The sequence below is a fragment of the Hydractinia symbiolongicarpus genome, chromosome 2 (assembly GCF_029227915.1).
Source record: "Hydractinia symbiolongicarpus strain clone_291-10 chromosome 2, HSymV2.1, whole genome shotgun sequence".
NCBI classification, from domain to species: Eukaryota; Metazoa; Cnidaria; class Hydrozoa; order Anthoathecata; family Hydractiniidae; genus Hydractinia; species Hydractinia symbiolongicarpus.
The window spans coordinates 29343232-29359691 of record NC_079876.1 but is presented as its reverse complement, the minus strand read 5'-3'; the positions used below and the strand labels follow the sequence as shown (position 1 = coordinate 29359691).

The window sequence follows — 16460 nt, the reverse complement described above, 5'->3', positions numbered from 1 at the left end:
TTATTTCGCAATGCGCAATTATTCCTTCCATATCTCAAATTTTCAAACTCAAAATCCCAAATATTACCACACTTTTTTGCAGTTCCAGTCAGTTTGTTGAATTATCAAAACGGCGAATTATTAAAGAAATAAGAAGATCGACAGACGTTAAATCTCTTACACGATTTAGATTATTAAGGCTCATTGCTAGTACATTTTACAAGTTCAAGTAACCTTGGTAACTTGAAATTTCAGCCAGGGTGGTCGAGTGGTTAGGCGTTGAACTTAAGTTCCAATGGATAATTGTCTGCGTGGGTTTGAACCCCACCTCTGGTATTAGCTAGGCTAACGTGTGTGATAAGAAGATTGAGGGATGCTTGTAGAGTTTTAATCGTGGAAATGTGTTTGCTATGACACGTTGTGGCGAAGTATCGAACTTGGAGAGGTAGAACAGCTGCAATAGTTGTGCCAGCCGTTATTTCACAATGCGCAATTATTCCTTCCATGTCTCAAACTTTCAAACTCAAAATCCCAGATATTAGCATCCCATCTTGCAGTTCCATTCATTTTGTTGAGTTATCAAAACGGCAAATTATTGAAAAGTCTGAAGGTCGTCAAATGGTAATGCTCTTGCGCGATTTAAAATATTAAGGTTCATTGCCAGTACTTTTTCCAAGTTCAAGTAACCTTATTAACCTGATATTTCAACCAGGGTGGCCGAGTGGTTAAGGCGTTGGACTTAAGTTCCAATGGACGATTGTCCGCGTGGGTTCGAACCCCACCTCTGGTATTAGCTAGGTTTATCCTGGTGATAAGATGATTGAAGGATGCATGGAGAATTTAAACGTGGAAATGTGTTTGCCATGACACGTTCTGGCGAAGTATCGAACCTGGAGAAATAGAACAGCTGCAATAGTTGTACCAGCCGTTATTTCACAATGCGCAATTATTCTTTCCATGTCTCAAACTTTCAAACTCAAAATCACAGATATTACCATACTTGTTTGCAGTTCCAGTCAATCTGTTGAGTTATCAAAACGGAAAATTATTAAAGAAATAAGAAGATCGGCAGATGTTAATGCTCTTGCGCGATTTAAAATACTAAGGTTCATTCCCAGTACTTTTTCCAAGATCAAGTAACCTTATTAACCTGAATATTCAACCTGGATGGCGAGTGGTTAACGCGTTGGACTTAAGCTCCAATGAACGTTTCTCCGAGTGGGTTCGAACCCCATCTCTGTTATTAGCTAGGTTAACGTTTTTGATAAGATGATTGAAGGATGCTTGGAAGGTTTTGCCGTGGAAATGCGTTAACATGACACGTTGTGTTGAATTATCCCACATGGCGAAATAGAATAGCCCCAATAGTTCTACCAGCCGTTACTTCACGATGCGCAATAATGCCTTCCATATCTCAAACATTCATACTCCAAATCCCAAATATTACCATCCTTTTTTGCAGCTCCATTCATTTTGTTGAGCTATCAAAATGGAAAATTATTAAAAAATCTGAAGTTCGTCAAATGGTAATGCTCTTGGGCGATTTAGAATACTAAGGTTCATTTCCGGTACCCTTTCCAAATTCAAGTAACCTTATTAACCTGAATGTTCAACCAGGGTGGCCGAGTGGTTAAGGCGTTGGACTTAAGTTCCAATGGACGATTGTCCGCGTGGGTTCGAACCCCACCTCTGGTATTAGCTAGGCTAACCTGTGTGATAAGAAGATTGAGGGATGCTTGTAGAGTTTTAATCGTGGAAATATGTTTGCTATGACACGTTGTGGCGAAGTATCGAACTTGGAGAAGTAGAACAGCTGCAACAGTTGTTCCAGCCGTTATTTCATAATGCGCAATTATTCCTTCCATGTCTCAAACTTTCAAACTCAAAATCACAGATATTACCATACTTTTTTGCAGTTCCGGTCAATTTGTTGAGTTATCAAAACGGCAAATTATTGAAAAGTCTGAAGGTCGTCAAATGGTAATGCTCTTGGGCGATTTAAAATAATAAGATTCATTGCCAGTACTTTTTTCAAATTCAAGTAATCTAATTAACCTGAATATTCCACAAGGGTGGCCGAGTGCTTAAGGCGTTGGACTTAAGCTCCAATGAACGTTTCTCCGAGTGGGTTCGAACGTCATCTCTGTTATTAGCTAGGTTAACGTTTTTGATAAGAAAATTGAGGGATGCTTGGAGAATTTAAACGTGGAAATGGTGGTGATAAGAAGATTGAGGGATGCTTGGATAGTTTTAATCGTGAAAATGCGTTAACATTATACGTTGTGTTGAATTATCCCACAGGACAAAATAGAATAGCCCCAATAATTCTACCAGCCGTTACTTCACGATACGCAATAATACCTTCCATATCTGAAACTTTCAAACTCAAAATCCCAAATATCACCATCCCATTTTGCAGTTTCATTCATTTTGTTGAGTTATCAAAAAGGCAAATTATTGAAAAATCTGAAGGTTGTCAAATGGTATGTTCTTGAGCGATTTAGAATACTAAGGTTCATTTCCTGTACCCTATCCAAACTCAAGTAACCTTATTAACCTGAAATTTCAACCAGGGTGGCCGAGTATTTAAGGCGTTGGACTTAAGCTCCAATGGACGTTTGTCCGAGTGGGTTCGAACCCCCCCTCTGGTATTAGCTAGGTTAACGTTCTCGATAAGATGATTGAAGGATGCTTGAAAAATTTAAACGTGGAAATGTGTTTGCCATGACTCGTTGTGGCGAAGTATCGAACTTGGAGAGGCAGAATAGCTGCATTAGTTGTACCAGCCGTTATTTCGCAATGCGCAATTATTCCTTCCATATCTCAAATTTTCAAACTCAAAATCCCAAATATTACCACACTTTTTTGCAGTTCCAGTCAGTTTGTTGAATTATCAAAACGGCGAATTATTAAAGAAATAAGAAGATCGACAGACGTTAAATCTCTTACACGATTTAGATTATTAAGGCTCATTGCTAGTACATTTTACAAGTTCAAGTAACCTTGGTAACTTGAAATTTCAGCCAGGGTGGTCGAGTGGTTAGGCGTTGAACTTAAGTTCCAATGGATAATTGTCCGCGTGGGTTTGAACCCCACCTCTGGTATTAGCTAGGCTAACGTGTGTGATAAGAAGATTGAGGGATGCTTGTAGAGTTTTAATCGTGGAAATGTGTTTGCTATGACACGTTGTGGCGAAGTATCGAACTTGGAGAGGTAGAACAGCTGCAATAGTTGTGCCAGCCGTTATTTCACAATGCGCAATTATTCCTTCCATGTCTCAAACTTTCAAACTCAAAATCCCAGATATTAGCATCCCATCTTGCAGTTCCATTCATTTTGTTGAGTTATCAAAACGGCAAATTATTGAAAAGTCTGAAGGTCGTCAAATGGTAATGCTCTTGCGCGATTTAAAATATTAAGGTTCATTGCCAGTACTTTTTCCAAGTTCAAGTAACCTTATTAACCTGAAATTTCAACCAGGGTGGCCGAGTGGTTAAGGCGTTGGACTTAAGTTCCAATGGACGATTGTCCGCGTGGGTTCGAACCCCACCTCTGGTATTAGCTAGGTTTATCCTGGTGATAAGATGATTGAAGGATGCATGGAGAATTTAAACGTGGAAATGTGTTTGCCATGACACGTTCTGGCGAAGTATCGAACCTGGAGAAATAGAACAGCTGCAATAGTTGTACCAGCCGTTATTTCACAATGCGCAATTATTCTTTCCATGTCTCAAACTTTCAAACTCAAAATCACAGATATTACCATACTTGTTTGCAGTTCCAGTCAATCTGTTGAGTTATCAAAACGGAAAATTATTAAAGAAATAAGAAGATCGGCAGATGTTAATGCTCTTGCGCGATTTAAAATACTAAGGTTCATTCCCAGTACTTTTTCCAAGATCAAGTAACCTTATTAACCTGAATATTCAACCTGGATGGCGAGTGGTTAACGCGTTGGACTTAAGCTCCAATGAACGTTTCTCCGAGTGGGTTCGAACCCCATCTCTGTTATTAGCTAGGTTAACGTTTTTGATAAGATGATTGAAGGATGCTTGGAAGGTTTTGCCGTGGAAATGCGTTAACATGACACGTTGTGTTGAATTATCCCACATGGCGAAATAGAATAGCCCCAATAGTTCTACCAGCCGTTACTTCACGATGCGCAATAATGCCTTCCATATCTCAAACATTCATACTCCAAATCCCAAATATTACCATCCTTTTTTGCAGCTCCATTCATTTTGTTGAGCTATCAAAATGGAAAATTATTAAAAAATCTGAAGTTCGTCAAATGGTAATGCTCTTGGGCGATTTAGAATACTAAGGTTCATTTCCGGTACCCTTTCCAAATTCAAGTAACCTTATTAACCTGAATGTTCAACCAGGGTGGCCGAGTGGTTAAGGCGTTGGACTTAAGTTCCAATGGACGATTGTCCGCGTGGGTTCGAACCCCACCTCTGGTATTAGCTAGGCTAACCTGTGTGATAAGAAGATTGAGGGATGCTTGTAGAGTTTTAATCGTGGAAATGTGTTTGCTATGACACGTTGTGGCGAAGTATCGAACTTGGAGAAGTAGAACAGCTGCAACAGTTGTTCCAGCCGTTATTTCATAATGCGCAATTATTCCTTCCATGTCTCAAACTTTCAAACTCAAAATCACAGATATTACCATACTTTTTTGCAGTTCCGGTCAATTTGTTGAGTTATCAAAACGGCAAATTATTGAAAAGTCTGAAGGTCGTCAAATGGTAATGCTCTTGCGCGATTTAAAATAATAAGATTCATTGCCAGTACTTTTTTCAAATTCAAGTAACCTAATTAACCTGAATATTCAACAAGGGTGGCCGAGTGATTAAGGCGTTGGACTTAAGCTCCAATGAACGTTTCTCCGAGTGGGTTCGAACGTCATCTCTGTTATTAGCTAGGTTAACGTTTTTGATAAGAAAATTGAGGGATGCTTGGAGAATTTAAACGTGGAAATGGTGGTGATAAGAAGATTGAGGGATGCTTGGAGAGTTTTAATCGTGAAAATGCGTTAACATTATACGTTTTGTTGAATTATCCCACAGGACAAAATAGAATAGCCCCAATAATTCTACCAGCCGTTCCTTCACGATACGCAATAATACCTTCCATATCTGAAACTTTCAAACTCAAAATCCCAAATATTACCATCCCATTTTGCAGTTTCATTCATTTTGTTGAGTTATCAAAAGGGCAAATTATTGAAAAATCTGAAGGTTGTCAAATGGTATGTTCTTGAGCGATTTAGAATACTAAGGTTCATTTCCTGTACCCTATCCAAACTCAAGTAACCTTATTAACCTGAAATTTCAACCAGGGTGGCCGAGTGGTTAAGGCGTTGGACTTAAGCTCCAATGGACGTTTGTCCGCGTGGGTTCGAACCCCCCCTCTGGTATTAGCTAGGTTAACGTTCTTGATAAGATGATTGAAGGATGCTTGAAAAATTTAAACGTGGAAATGTGTTTGCCATGACTCGTTGTGGCGAAGTATCGAACTTGGAGAGGCAGAATAGCTGCAATAGTTGTACCAGCCGTTATTTCGCAATGCGCAATTATTCCTTCCATATCTCAAATTTTCAAACTCAAAATCCCAAATATTACCACACTTTTTTGCAGTTCCAGTCAGTTTGTTGAATTATCAAAACGGCGAATTATTAAAGAAATAAGAAGATCGACAGACGTTAATTCTCTTACACGATTTAGATTATTAAGGCTCATTGCTAGTACTTTTTACAAGTTCAAGTAACCTTGGTAACTTGAAATTTCAGCCAGGGTGGTCGAGTGGTTAGGCGTTGAACTTAAGTTCCAATGGATAATTGTCCGCGTGGGTTTGAACCCCACCTCTGGTATTAGCTAGGCTAACCTGTGTGATAAGAAGATTGAGGGATGCTTGTAGAGTTTTAATCGTGGAAATGTGTTTGCTATGACACGTTGTGGCGAAGTATCGAACTTGGAGAGGTAGAACAGCTGCAATAGTTGTGCCAGCCGTTATTTCACAATGCGCAATTATTCCTTCCATGTCTCAAACTTTCAAACTCAAAATCCCAGATATTAGCATCCCATCTTGCAGTTCCATTCATTTTGTTGAGTTATCAAAACGGAAGTTATTGAAACGTCTGAAGGTCGTCAAATGGTAATGCTCTTGCGCGATTTAAAATACTAAGGTTCATTGCCAGTACTTTTTCCAAGTTCAAGTAACCTTATTAACTTAAATATTCAACCAGGGTGGCCGAGTGGTTAAGCCGTTGGACTTAAGTTCCAATGGAGGATTGTCCGAGAGGGTTCAAACCCCACCTCTGGTATTAGCTGGGTTAACCTGTGTGATAAGATGAATGAAGGATGCTTGCAGAGTTTTAACCGTGGAAATGCGGTAACATTATACGTTGTGTTGAATTATCCCACAGGACAAAATAGAATAGCCCCAATAATTCTACCAGCCGTTCCTTCACGATACGCAATAATACCTTCCATATCTGAAACTTTCAAACTCAAAATCCCAAATATTACCATCCCATTTTGCAGTTTCATTCATTTTGTTGAGTTATCAAAAGGGCAAATTATTGAAAAATCTGAAGGTCGTCAAATGGTAATGCTCTTGCGCGATTTAAAATACTAAGGTTCATTGCCAGTACTTTTTCCAAGTTCAAGTAACCTTTTTAACCTGAAATTTCAACCAGGGTGGCCGAGTGGTTAAGGCGTTGGACTTAAGTTCCAATGGACGATTGTCCGCGTGGGTTCGAACCCCACCTCTGGTATTAGCTAGGTTTATCCTGGTGATAAGATGGTTGAAGGATGCATGGAGAATTTAAACGTGGAAATGTGTTTGCCATGACACGTTCTGGCGAAGTATCGAACCTGGAGAAATAGAACAGCTGCAATAGTTGTACCAGCCGTTATTTCACAATGCGCAATTATTCTTTCCATGTCTCAAACTTTCAAACTCAAAATCACAGATATTACCATACTTGTTTGCAGTTCCAGTCAATCTGTTGAGTTATCAAAACGGAAAATTATTAAAGAAATAAGAAGATCGGCAGATGTTAATGCTCTTGCGCGATTTAAAATACTAAGGTTCATTCCCAGTACTTTTTCCAAATTCAAGTAACCTTATTAACCTGAATGTTCAACCAGGGTGGCCGAGTGGTTAAGGCGTTGGACTTAAGTTCCAATGGACGATTGTCCGCGTGGGTTCGAACCCCACCTCTGGTATTAGCTAGGCTAACCTGTGTGATAAGAAGATTGAGGGATGCTTGTAGAGTTTTAATCGTGGAAATGTGTTTGCTATGACACGTTGTGGCGAAGTATCGAACTTGGAGAAGTAGAACAGCTGCAACAGTTGTGCCAGCCGTTATTTCATAATGCGCAATTATTCCTTCCATGTCTCAAACTTTCAAACTCAAAATCACAGATATTACCATACTTTTTTGCAGTTCCGGTCAATTTGTTGAGTTATCAAAACGGCAAATTATTGAAAAGTCTGAAGGTCGTCAAATGGTAATGCTCTTGCGCGATTTAAAATAATAAGATTCATTGCCAGTACTTTTTTCAAATTCAAGTAACCTAATTAACCTGAATATTCAACAAGGGTGGCCGAGTGATTAAGGCGTTGGACTTAAGCTCCAATGAACGTTTCTCCGAGTGGGTTCGAACGTCATCTCTGTTATTAGCTAGGTTAACGTTTTTGATAAGAAAATTGAGGGATGCTTGGAGAATTTAAACGTGGAAATGGTGGTGATAAGAAGATTGAGGGATGCTTGGAGAGTTTTAATCGTGAAAATGCGTTAACATTATACGTTGTGTTGAATTATCCCACAGGACAAAATAGAATAGCCCCAATAATTCTACCAGCCGTTCCTTCACGATACGCAATAATACCTTCCATATCTGAAACTTTCAAACTCAAAATCCCAAATATTACCATCCCATTTTGCAGTTTCATTCATTTTGTTGAGTTATCAAAAGGGCAAATTATTGAAAAATCTGAAGGTTGTCAAATGGTATGTTCTTGAGCGATTTAGAATACTAAGGTTCATTTCCTGTACCCTATCCAAACTCAAGTAACCTTATTAACCTGAAATTTTAACCAGGGTGGCCGAGTGGTTAAGGCGTTGGACTTAAGCTCCAATGGACGTTTGTCCGCGTGGGTTCGAACCCCCCCTCTGGTATTAGCTAGGTTAACGTTCTTGATAAGATGATTGAAGGATGCTTGAAAAATTTAAACGTGGAAATGTGTTTGCCATGACTCGTTGTGGCGAAGTATCGAACTTGGAGAGGCAGAATAGCTGCAATAGTTGTACCAGCCGTTATTTCGCAATGCGCAATTATTCCTTCCATATCTCAAATTTTCAAACTCAAAATCCCAAATATTACCACACTTTTTTGCAGTTCCAGTAAGTTTGTTGAATTATCAAAACGGCGAATTATTAAAGAAATAAGAAGATCGACAGACTTTAATTCTCTTACACAATTTAGATTATTAAGGCTCATTGCTAGTACTTTTTACAAGTTCAAGTAACCTTGGTAACTTGAAATTTCAGCCAGGGTGGTCGAGTGGTTAGGCGTTGAACTTAAGTTCCAATGGATAATTGTCCGCGTGGGTTTGAACCCCACCTCTGGTATTAGCTAGGCTAACCTGTGTGATAAGAAGATTGAGGGATGCTTGTAGAGTTTTAATCGTGGAAATGTGTTTGCTATGACACGTTGTGGCGAAGTATCGAACTTGGAGAGGTAGAACAGCTGCAATAGTTGTGCCAGCCGTTATTTCACAATGCGCAATTATTCCTTCCATGTCTCAAACTTTCAAACTCAAAATCCCAGATATTAGCATCCCATCTTGCAGTTCCATTCATTTTGTTGAGTTATCAAAACGGAAGTTATTGAAACGTCTGAAGGTCGTCAAATGGTAATGCTCTTGCGCGATTTAAAATACTAAGGTTCATTGCCAGTACTTTTTCCAAGTTCAAGTAACCTTATTAACTTAAATATTCAACCAGGGTGGCCGAGTGGTTAAGCCGTTGGACTTAAGTTCCAATGGAGGATTGTCCGAGAGGGTTCAAACCCCACCTCTGGTATTAGCTGGGTTAACCTGTGTGATAAGATGAATGAAGGATGCTTGCAGAGTTTTAACCGTGGAAATGCGTTAACATTATACGTTGTGTTGAATTATCCCACAGGACAAAATAGAATAGCCCCAATAATTCTACCAGCCGTTCCTTCACGATACGCAATAATACCTTCCATATCTGAAACTTTCAAACTCAAAATCCCAAATATTACCATCCCATTTTGCAGTTTCATTCATTTTGTTGAGTTATCAAAAGGGCAAATTATTGAAAAATCTGAAGGTTGTCAAATGGTATGTTCTTGAGCGATTTAGAATACTAAGGTTCATTTCCTGTACCCTATCCAAACTCAAGTAACCTTATTAACCTGAAATTTCAACCAGGGTGGCCGAGTGGTTAAGGCGTTGGACTTAAGCTCCAATGGACGTTTGTCCGCGTGGGTTCGAACCCCCCCCCTCTGGTATTAGCTAGGTTAACGTTCTTGATAAGATGATTGAAGGATGCTTGAAAAATTTAAACGTGGAAATGTGTTTGCCATGACTCGTTGTGGCGAAGTATCGAACTTGGAGAGGCAGAATAGCTGCAATAGTTGTACCAGCCGTTATTTCGCAATGCGCAATTATTCCTTCCATATCTCAAATTTTCAAACTCAAAATCCCAAATATTACCACACTTTTTTGCAGTTCCAGTCAGTTTGTTGAATTATCAAAACGGCGAATTATTAAAGAAATAAGAAGATCGACAGACGTTAATTCTTTTACACGATTTAGATTATTAAGGCTCATTGCTAGTACTTTTTACAAGTTCAAGTAACCTTGGTAACTTGAAATTTCAGCCAGGGTGGTCGAGTGGTTAGGCGTTGAACTTAAGTTCCAATGGATAATTGTCCGCGTGGGTTTGAACCCCACCTCTGGTATTAGCTAGGCTAACCTGTGTGATAAGAAGATTGAGGGATGCTTGTAGAGTTTTAATCGTGGAAATGTGTTTGCTATGACACGTTGTGGCGAAGTATCGAACTTGGAGAGGTAGAACAGCTGCAATAGTTGTGCCAGCCGTTATTTCACAATGCGCAATTATTCCTTCCATGTCTCAAACTTTCAAACTCAAAATCCCAGATATTAGCATCCCATCTTGCAGTTCCATTCATTTTGTTGAGTTATCAAAACGGAAGTTATTGAAACGTCTGAAGGTCGTCAAATGGTAATGCTCTTGCGCGATTTAAAATACTAAGGTTCATTGCCAGTACTTTTTCCAAGTTCAAGTAACCTTATTAACTTAAATATTCAACCAGGGTGGCCGAGTGGTTAAGCCGTTGGACTTAAGTTCCAATGGAGGATTGTCCGAGAGGGTTCAAACCCCACCTCTGGTATTAGCTGGGTTAACCTGTGTGATAAGATGAATGAAGGATGCTTGCAGAGTTTTAACCGTGGAAATGCGTTAACATTATACGTTGTGTTGAATTATCCCACAGGACAAAATAGAATAGCCCCAATAATTCTACCAGCCGTTCCTTCACGATACGCAATAATACCTTCCATATCTGAAACTTTCAAACTCAAAATCCCAAATATTACCATCCCATTTTGCAGTTTCATTCATTTTGTTGAGTTATCAAAAGGGCAAATTATTGAAAAATCTGAAGGTTGTCAAATGGTATGTTCTTGAGCGATTTAGAATACTAAGGTTCATTTCCTGTACCCTATCCAAACTCAAGTAACCTTATTAACCTGAAATTTCAACCAGGGTGGCCGAGTCGTTAAGGCGTTGGACTTAAGCTCCAATGGACGTTTGTCCGAGTGGGTTCGAACCCCCCCCCTCTGGTATTAGCTAGGTTAACGTTCTTGATAAGATGATTGAAGGATGCTTGAAAAATTTAAACGTGGAAATGTGTTTGCCATGACTCGTTGTGGCGAAGTATCGAACTTGGAGAGGCAGAATAGCTGCAATAGTTGTACCAGCCGTTATTTCGCAATGCGAAATTATTCCTTCCATATCTCAAATTTTCAAACTCAAAATCCCAAATATTACCATAGTTTTTTACAGTTCCCGTCAATATGTTGAATTATCAAAACGGCAAATTATTAAGGAAATAAGAAGATCGACAGATGTTAATGCTCTTGCGCGATTTAAAATACTAAGGTTCATTGCCAGTACGTTTTCCAACTTCAAGTTACCTTGGTAACCTGAAATTTCAACCAGGGTGGCCGAGTGGTTAAGGCGTTGGACTTAAGTTCCAATGGACGATTGTCCGCGTGGGTTCGAACCCCACCTCTGGTATTAGCTAGGTTTATCTGGGTGATAAGATGATTGAAGGATGCTTGGAGAATTTAAACGTGGAAATGTGTTTGCCATGAAACGTTGTGGCGAAGTATTGAACCTGGAGAAATAGAACAGCTGCAATAGTTGTACCAGCCGTTATTTCACAATGCGCAATTATTCCTTCCATATCTCAAATTTTCGAACTCAAAATCCCAAATATTACCATACTTTTTTGCAGTTCCAGTCAATTTGTTGAGTTTTCAAAACGGCAAATTATTAAAGAAATAAGAAGATCGACAGGAGTTAATGCTCTTGCGCGATTTAAAATACTAAGGTTCATTGCCAGTACTTTTTCCAAGATCAAGTAACCTTATTAACCTGAAATATCAACCAGGGTGGCCGAGTGGTTAAGGCGTTGGACTTAAGTTCCAATGGACGATTGTCCGCGTGGGTTCGAACTTGGAGAGCTAGAATAGCCCAATTATTCTACCAGCCGTTATTTCACGATGCGCAATTACTCATTCCATGTCACCAAATTTCAAATTCAAAATCTCAAAGATTACATCCCTTTTTGCAGTTCCAGGCAATTTAATGAATTATCAAAGCTGCAAATTATTAAAGAAAAAAGAAGGTCGACAGATGTCAATGCTCTTACACGATTTAGAATATTTAGGTTCATTGCCAGTACTTTTTCCAAGTTCAAGTAACCTTAATAACCTGAAATTTCAGCCAGAGTGGGCGAGTTGTTAGGCGTTGGACTTAAGTTCCAATGGATAATTGTCCGCGTGGGTTCGAACCCCACCTCTGGTATTAGCTGGGTTAAACTGTGTGATAAGATAATTGAAGGATGCTTGGAGAATTTAAACGTGGAAATGTGTTTGCCATGACACGTTGTGGCGAAGTATCGAACTTGGAGAGGTAGAATAGCTGCAATAGTTGTACCAGCCGTAATTTCGCAATGCGCGATTATTCCTTCCATATCTCAAACTTTCAAACTCAAAATCCAAAATATTACCATAGTTTTTTGCAGTTCCCATCAATATGTTGAATTATCAAAACGGCAAATTATTAAAAAAATAAGAAGATCGACCGATGTTAATGCTCTTGCGCGATTTAAAATACTAAGGTTCATTGCCAGTACTTTTTCCAAGATCAAGTAACCTTATTAACCTGAAATATCAACCAGGGTGGCCGAGTGGTTAAGGCGTTGGACTTAAGTTCCAATAGACGATTGTCCACGTGGGTTCGAACCCCACCTCTGGTATTAGCTAGGCTAACATGTGTGATAAGAAGGTTGAGGGACGCTTGGAGAGTTTTAACCGTGGAAATGTGTTAACATGATACGTTGTGGTGAAGTATCGCACATGGCGAAATGGAATAGCACCAATAATTCTACAAGCCTTTATTTCACGATGCGCAATTATGCCTTCCATATCTCAAAATTTCATACTCTAAATCCCAAATATTACCATCCCTTTTTGCAGCCCCATTCATTTTGTTGAGCTATCAAAATAGAAAATTTATTGAAAAATCTGAAGGTCGCGAAATGGTAATGCTCTTAGGCGATTTAGAATACTAAGGTTCATTTCCTGTACCCTATCCAAGTTCAAGTAACCTTATTAACCTGAATATTCAACAAGGGTGGCCAAGTGATTAAGGCGTTGGACTTAAGCTCCAATGATCGTTTCTCCGAGTGGGTTCGAACCCTATCTTTGTTATTAGCTAGGTTAACGTTTTTGATAGGATGATTGAAGGATGCTTGGAGAATTTAAACGTGGAAATGGTGGTGATAAGAAGATTGAGGGATGCTTGGAGAGTTTTAACCGTGGAATTGCGTTAACATGATACGTTGCGGTGAAATATCGCACATGGCGAAATGGAATAGCACCAATAATTCTACAAGCCGTTATTTTACGATGCGCAATTATGGCTTCTATATCTCAAACTTTCAAGCTCAAAATCCCAGATATTACCATCCCATCTTGCAGTTCCTTTAATTTTGTTGAGTTATCAAAACGGCAAATTATTGAAAAGTCTGAAGGTCGTCAAATGGTAATGCTCTTGCGCGATTTAAAATACTAAGGTTCATTGCCAGTACTCTTTCCAAGTTCAAGTAATCTTATTAACCGGAAATTTCAACCAGGGTGGCCGAGTGGTTAATGCGTTGGACTTAAGTTCCAATGGACGATTGTCCGCGTGGGTTCGAACCCCACCTCTGGTATTAGCTAGGCTAACTTCTGTGATAAGAAGATTGAGGGATGCTTGGAGAGTTTTTAACCGTGGAAATGTGTTAACATGATACGTTGTGTTGAATTATCCCACAGGGCAAAATAGAATAGCCCCAATAATTCTACCAGCCGTTACTTCACGATACGCAATAATGCCTTCCATGTCTGAAACTTTCAAACTCAAATTCCCAAGTATTACCATCCCATTTTGCAGTTCCATTCATTTTGTTGAGTTATCAAGAGGTCAAATTATTGAAAATCCGAAGGTCGTCAAATGGTAGTGCTCTTGCGCGATTTAGAATACTAAGGTTCATTGCTAGTACGTTTTCCAACTTCAAGTTACCTTAGTAACCTGAAATTTCAACCAGTGTGGCCGAGTGGTTAAGGCGTTGGACTTAAGTTCCAATGGACGATTGTCCGCGTGGGTTCGAATCCCACCTCTGGTATTAGCTAGGTTTATCTGGGTGATAAGATGATTGAAGGATGCTTGGAGAATTTAATCGTGGAAATGTGTTTGCTATGACACGTTGTGGCGAAGTATCGAACTTGGAGAGGTAGAACAGCTGCAATAGTTGTGCCAGCCGTTATTTCACAATGCGCAATTATTCCTTCCATGTCTCAAACTTTCAAACTCAAAATCCCAGATATTAGCATCCCATCTTGCAGTTCCATTCATTTTGTTGAGTTATCAAAACGGAAGTTATTGAAACGTCTGAAGGTCGTCAAATGGTAATGCTCTTGCGCGATTTAAAATACTAAGGTTCATTGCCAGTACTTTTTCCAAGTTCAAGTAACCTTATTAACTTAAATATTCAACCAGGGTGGCCGAGTGGTTAAGCCGTTGGACTTAAGTTCCAATGGAGGATTGTCCGAGAGGGTTCAAACCCCACCTCTGGTATTAGCTGGGTTAACCTGTGTGATAAGATGAATGAAGGATGCTTGCAGAGTTTTAACCGTGGAAATGCGTTAACATGACACCTTGTGTTGTATTATCCCACAGGACAAAATAGAATAGCCCCAATAATTCTACCAGCCGTTACTTCACGATACGCAATAATGCCTTCCAAATCTGAAACTTTCAAACTCAAAATCCCAAATATTACCATCCCATTTTGCAGTTTCATTCATTTTGTTGAGTTATCAAAAGGGCAAATTATTGAAAAATCTGAAGGTTGTCAAATGGTATGTTCTTGAGCGATTTTAAATACTAAGGTTCATTTCCTGTACCCTATCCAAACTCAAGTAACCTTATTAACCTGAAATTTCAACCAGAGTGGCCGAGTCGTTAAGGCGTTGGACTTAAGCTCCAATGGACGTTTGTCCGAGTGGGTTCGAATCCCCCCCCCCCCCCCCCCCTCTGGTATTAGCTAGGTTAACGTTCTTGATAAGATGATTGAAGGATGCTTGAAAAATTTAAACGTGGAAATGTGTTTGCCATGACTCGTTGTGGCGAAGTATCGAACTTGGAGAGGCAGAATAGCTGCAATAGTTGTACCAGCCGTTATTTTGCAATGCGCATATATTCCTTCCATATCTCAAATTTTCAAACTCAAAATCCCAAATATTACCATAGTTTTTTACAGTTCCCGTCAATATGTTGAAATATCAAAACGGCAAATTATTAAAAAAATAAGAAGATCGACAGATGTTAATGCTCTTGCGCGATTTAAAATACTAAGGTTCATTGCCAGTACGTTTTCCAACTTCAAGTTACCTTGGTAACCTGAAATTTCAACCAGGGTGGCCGAGTGGTTAAGGCGTTGGACTTAAGTTCCAATGGACGATTGTCCGCGTGGGTTCGGACCCCACCTCTGGTATTAGCTAGGTTTATCTGGGTGATAAGATGATTGAAGGATGCTTGGAGAATTTAAACGTGGAAATGTGTTTGCCATGAAACGTTGTGGCGAAGTATTGAACCTGGAGAAATAAAACAGCTGCAATAGTTGTACCAGCCGTTATTTCACAATGCGCAATTATTCCTTCCATATCTCAAATTTTCGAACTCAAAATCCCAAATATTACCATACTTTTTTGCAGTTCCAGTCAATTTGTTGAATTTTCAAAACGGCAAATTATTAAAGAAATAAGAAGTTCGACAGGAGTTAATGCTCTTGCGCGATTTAAAATACTAAGGTTCATTGCCAGTACTTTTTCCAAGATCAAGTAACCTTATTAACCTGAAATATCAACCAGGGTGGCCGAGTGGTTAAGGCGTTGGACTTAAGTTCCAATGGACGATTGTCCGCGTGGGTTCGAACTTGGAGAGCTAGAATAGCCCAATTATTCTACCAGCCGTTATTTCACGATGCGCAATTACTCATTCCATGTCACCAAATTTCAAATTCAAAATCTCAAAGATTACATCCCTTTTTGCAGTTCCAGGCAATTTAATGAATTATCAAAGCTGCAAATTATTAAAGAAAAAAGAAGGTCGACAGATGTCAATGCTCTTACACGATTTAGAATATTTAGGTTCATTGCCAGTACTTTTTCCAAGTTCAAGTAACCTTAATAACCTGAAATTTCAGCCAGGGTGGGCGAGTTGTTAGGCGTTGGACTTAAGTTCCAATGGATAATTGTCCGCGTGGGTTCGAACCCCACCTCTGGTATTAGCTGGGTTAAACTGTGTGATAAGATAATTGAAGGATGCTTGGAGAATTTAAACGTGGAAATGTGTTTGCCATGACACGTTGTGGCGAAGTATCGAACTTGGAGAGGTAGAATAGCTGCAATAGTTGTACCAGCCGTAATTTCGCAATGCGCGATTATTCCTTCCATATCTCAAACTTTCAAACTCAAAATCCAAAATATTACCATAGTTTTTTGCAGTTCCCATCAATATGTTGAATTATCAAAACGGCAAATTATTAAAAAAATAAGAAGATCGACAGATGTTAATGCTCTTGCGC

General features: G+C 39.3%; 14 non-coding genes across 14 annotated transcripts; all 14 read left to right on the top strand.

Moving 5' to 3' along the window:
- The first annotated feature begins 686 nt into the window (after positions 1–686).
- Positions 687–769, top strand: Trnal-uaa (transfer RNA leucine (anticodon UAA)). Its single transcript has one exon. It is a non-coding gene; the product is annotated as a tRNA-Leu (tRNA).
- Positions 770–1591: 822 nt separating this feature from the next.
- Positions 1592–1674, top strand: Trnal-uaa (transfer RNA leucine (anticodon UAA)). Its single transcript has one exon. It is a non-coding gene; the product is annotated as a tRNA-Leu (tRNA).
- A 1780-nt stretch (positions 1675–3454) lies between these two features.
- Positions 3455–3537, top strand: Trnal-uaa (transfer RNA leucine (anticodon UAA)). Its single transcript has one exon. It is a non-coding gene; the product is annotated as a tRNA-Leu (tRNA).
- Positions 3538–4359: 822 nt separating this feature from the next.
- Positions 4360–4442, top strand: Trnal-uaa (transfer RNA leucine (anticodon UAA)). Its single transcript has one exon. It is a non-coding gene; the product is annotated as a tRNA-Leu (tRNA).
- An 873-nt stretch (positions 4443–5315) lies between these two features.
- Trnal-uaa (transfer RNA leucine (anticodon UAA)) lies at positions 5316–5398 on the top strand. Its single transcript has one exon. It is a non-coding gene; the product is annotated as a tRNA-Leu (tRNA).
- A 1276-nt stretch (positions 5399–6674) lies between these two features.
- Positions 6675–6757, top strand: Trnal-uaa (transfer RNA leucine (anticodon UAA)). Its single transcript has one exon. It is a non-coding gene; the product is annotated as a tRNA-Leu (tRNA).
- A 371-nt stretch (positions 6758–7128) lies between these two features.
- On the top strand, positions 7129–7211 carry Trnal-uaa (transfer RNA leucine (anticodon UAA)). Its single transcript has one exon. It is a non-coding gene; the product is annotated as a tRNA-Leu (tRNA).
- An 873-nt stretch (positions 7212–8084) lies between these two features.
- On the top strand, positions 8085–8167 carry Trnal-uaa (transfer RNA leucine (anticodon UAA)). Its single transcript has one exon. It is a non-coding gene; the product is annotated as a tRNA-Leu (tRNA).
- Positions 8168–9442: 1275 nt separating this feature from the next.
- On the top strand, positions 9443–9527 carry Trnal-uaa (transfer RNA leucine (anticodon UAA)). Its single transcript has one exon. It is a non-coding gene; the product is annotated as a tRNA-Leu (tRNA).
- Positions 9528–11258: 1731 nt separating this feature from the next.
- On the top strand, positions 11259–11341 carry Trnal-uaa (transfer RNA leucine (anticodon UAA)). The gene has a single exon. It is a non-coding gene; the product is annotated as a tRNA-Leu (tRNA).
- A 1163-nt stretch (positions 11342–12504) lies between these two features.
- Positions 12505–12587, top strand: Trnal-uaa (transfer RNA leucine (anticodon UAA)). Its single transcript has one exon. It is a non-coding gene; the product is annotated as a tRNA-Leu (tRNA).
- Positions 12588–13461: 874 nt separating this feature from the next.
- Positions 13462–13544, top strand: Trnal-uaa (transfer RNA leucine (anticodon UAA)). The gene has a single exon. It is a non-coding gene; the product is annotated as a tRNA-Leu (tRNA).
- Positions 13545–13914: 370 nt separating this feature from the next.
- Positions 13915–13997, top strand: Trnal-uaa (transfer RNA leucine (anticodon UAA)). The gene has a single exon. It is a non-coding gene; the product is annotated as a tRNA-Leu (tRNA).
- A 1288-nt stretch (positions 13998–15285) lies between these two features.
- Positions 15286–15368, top strand: Trnal-uaa (transfer RNA leucine (anticodon UAA)). Its single transcript has one exon. It is a non-coding gene; the product is annotated as a tRNA-Leu (tRNA).
- Positions 15369–16460: the final 1092 nt, after the last annotated feature.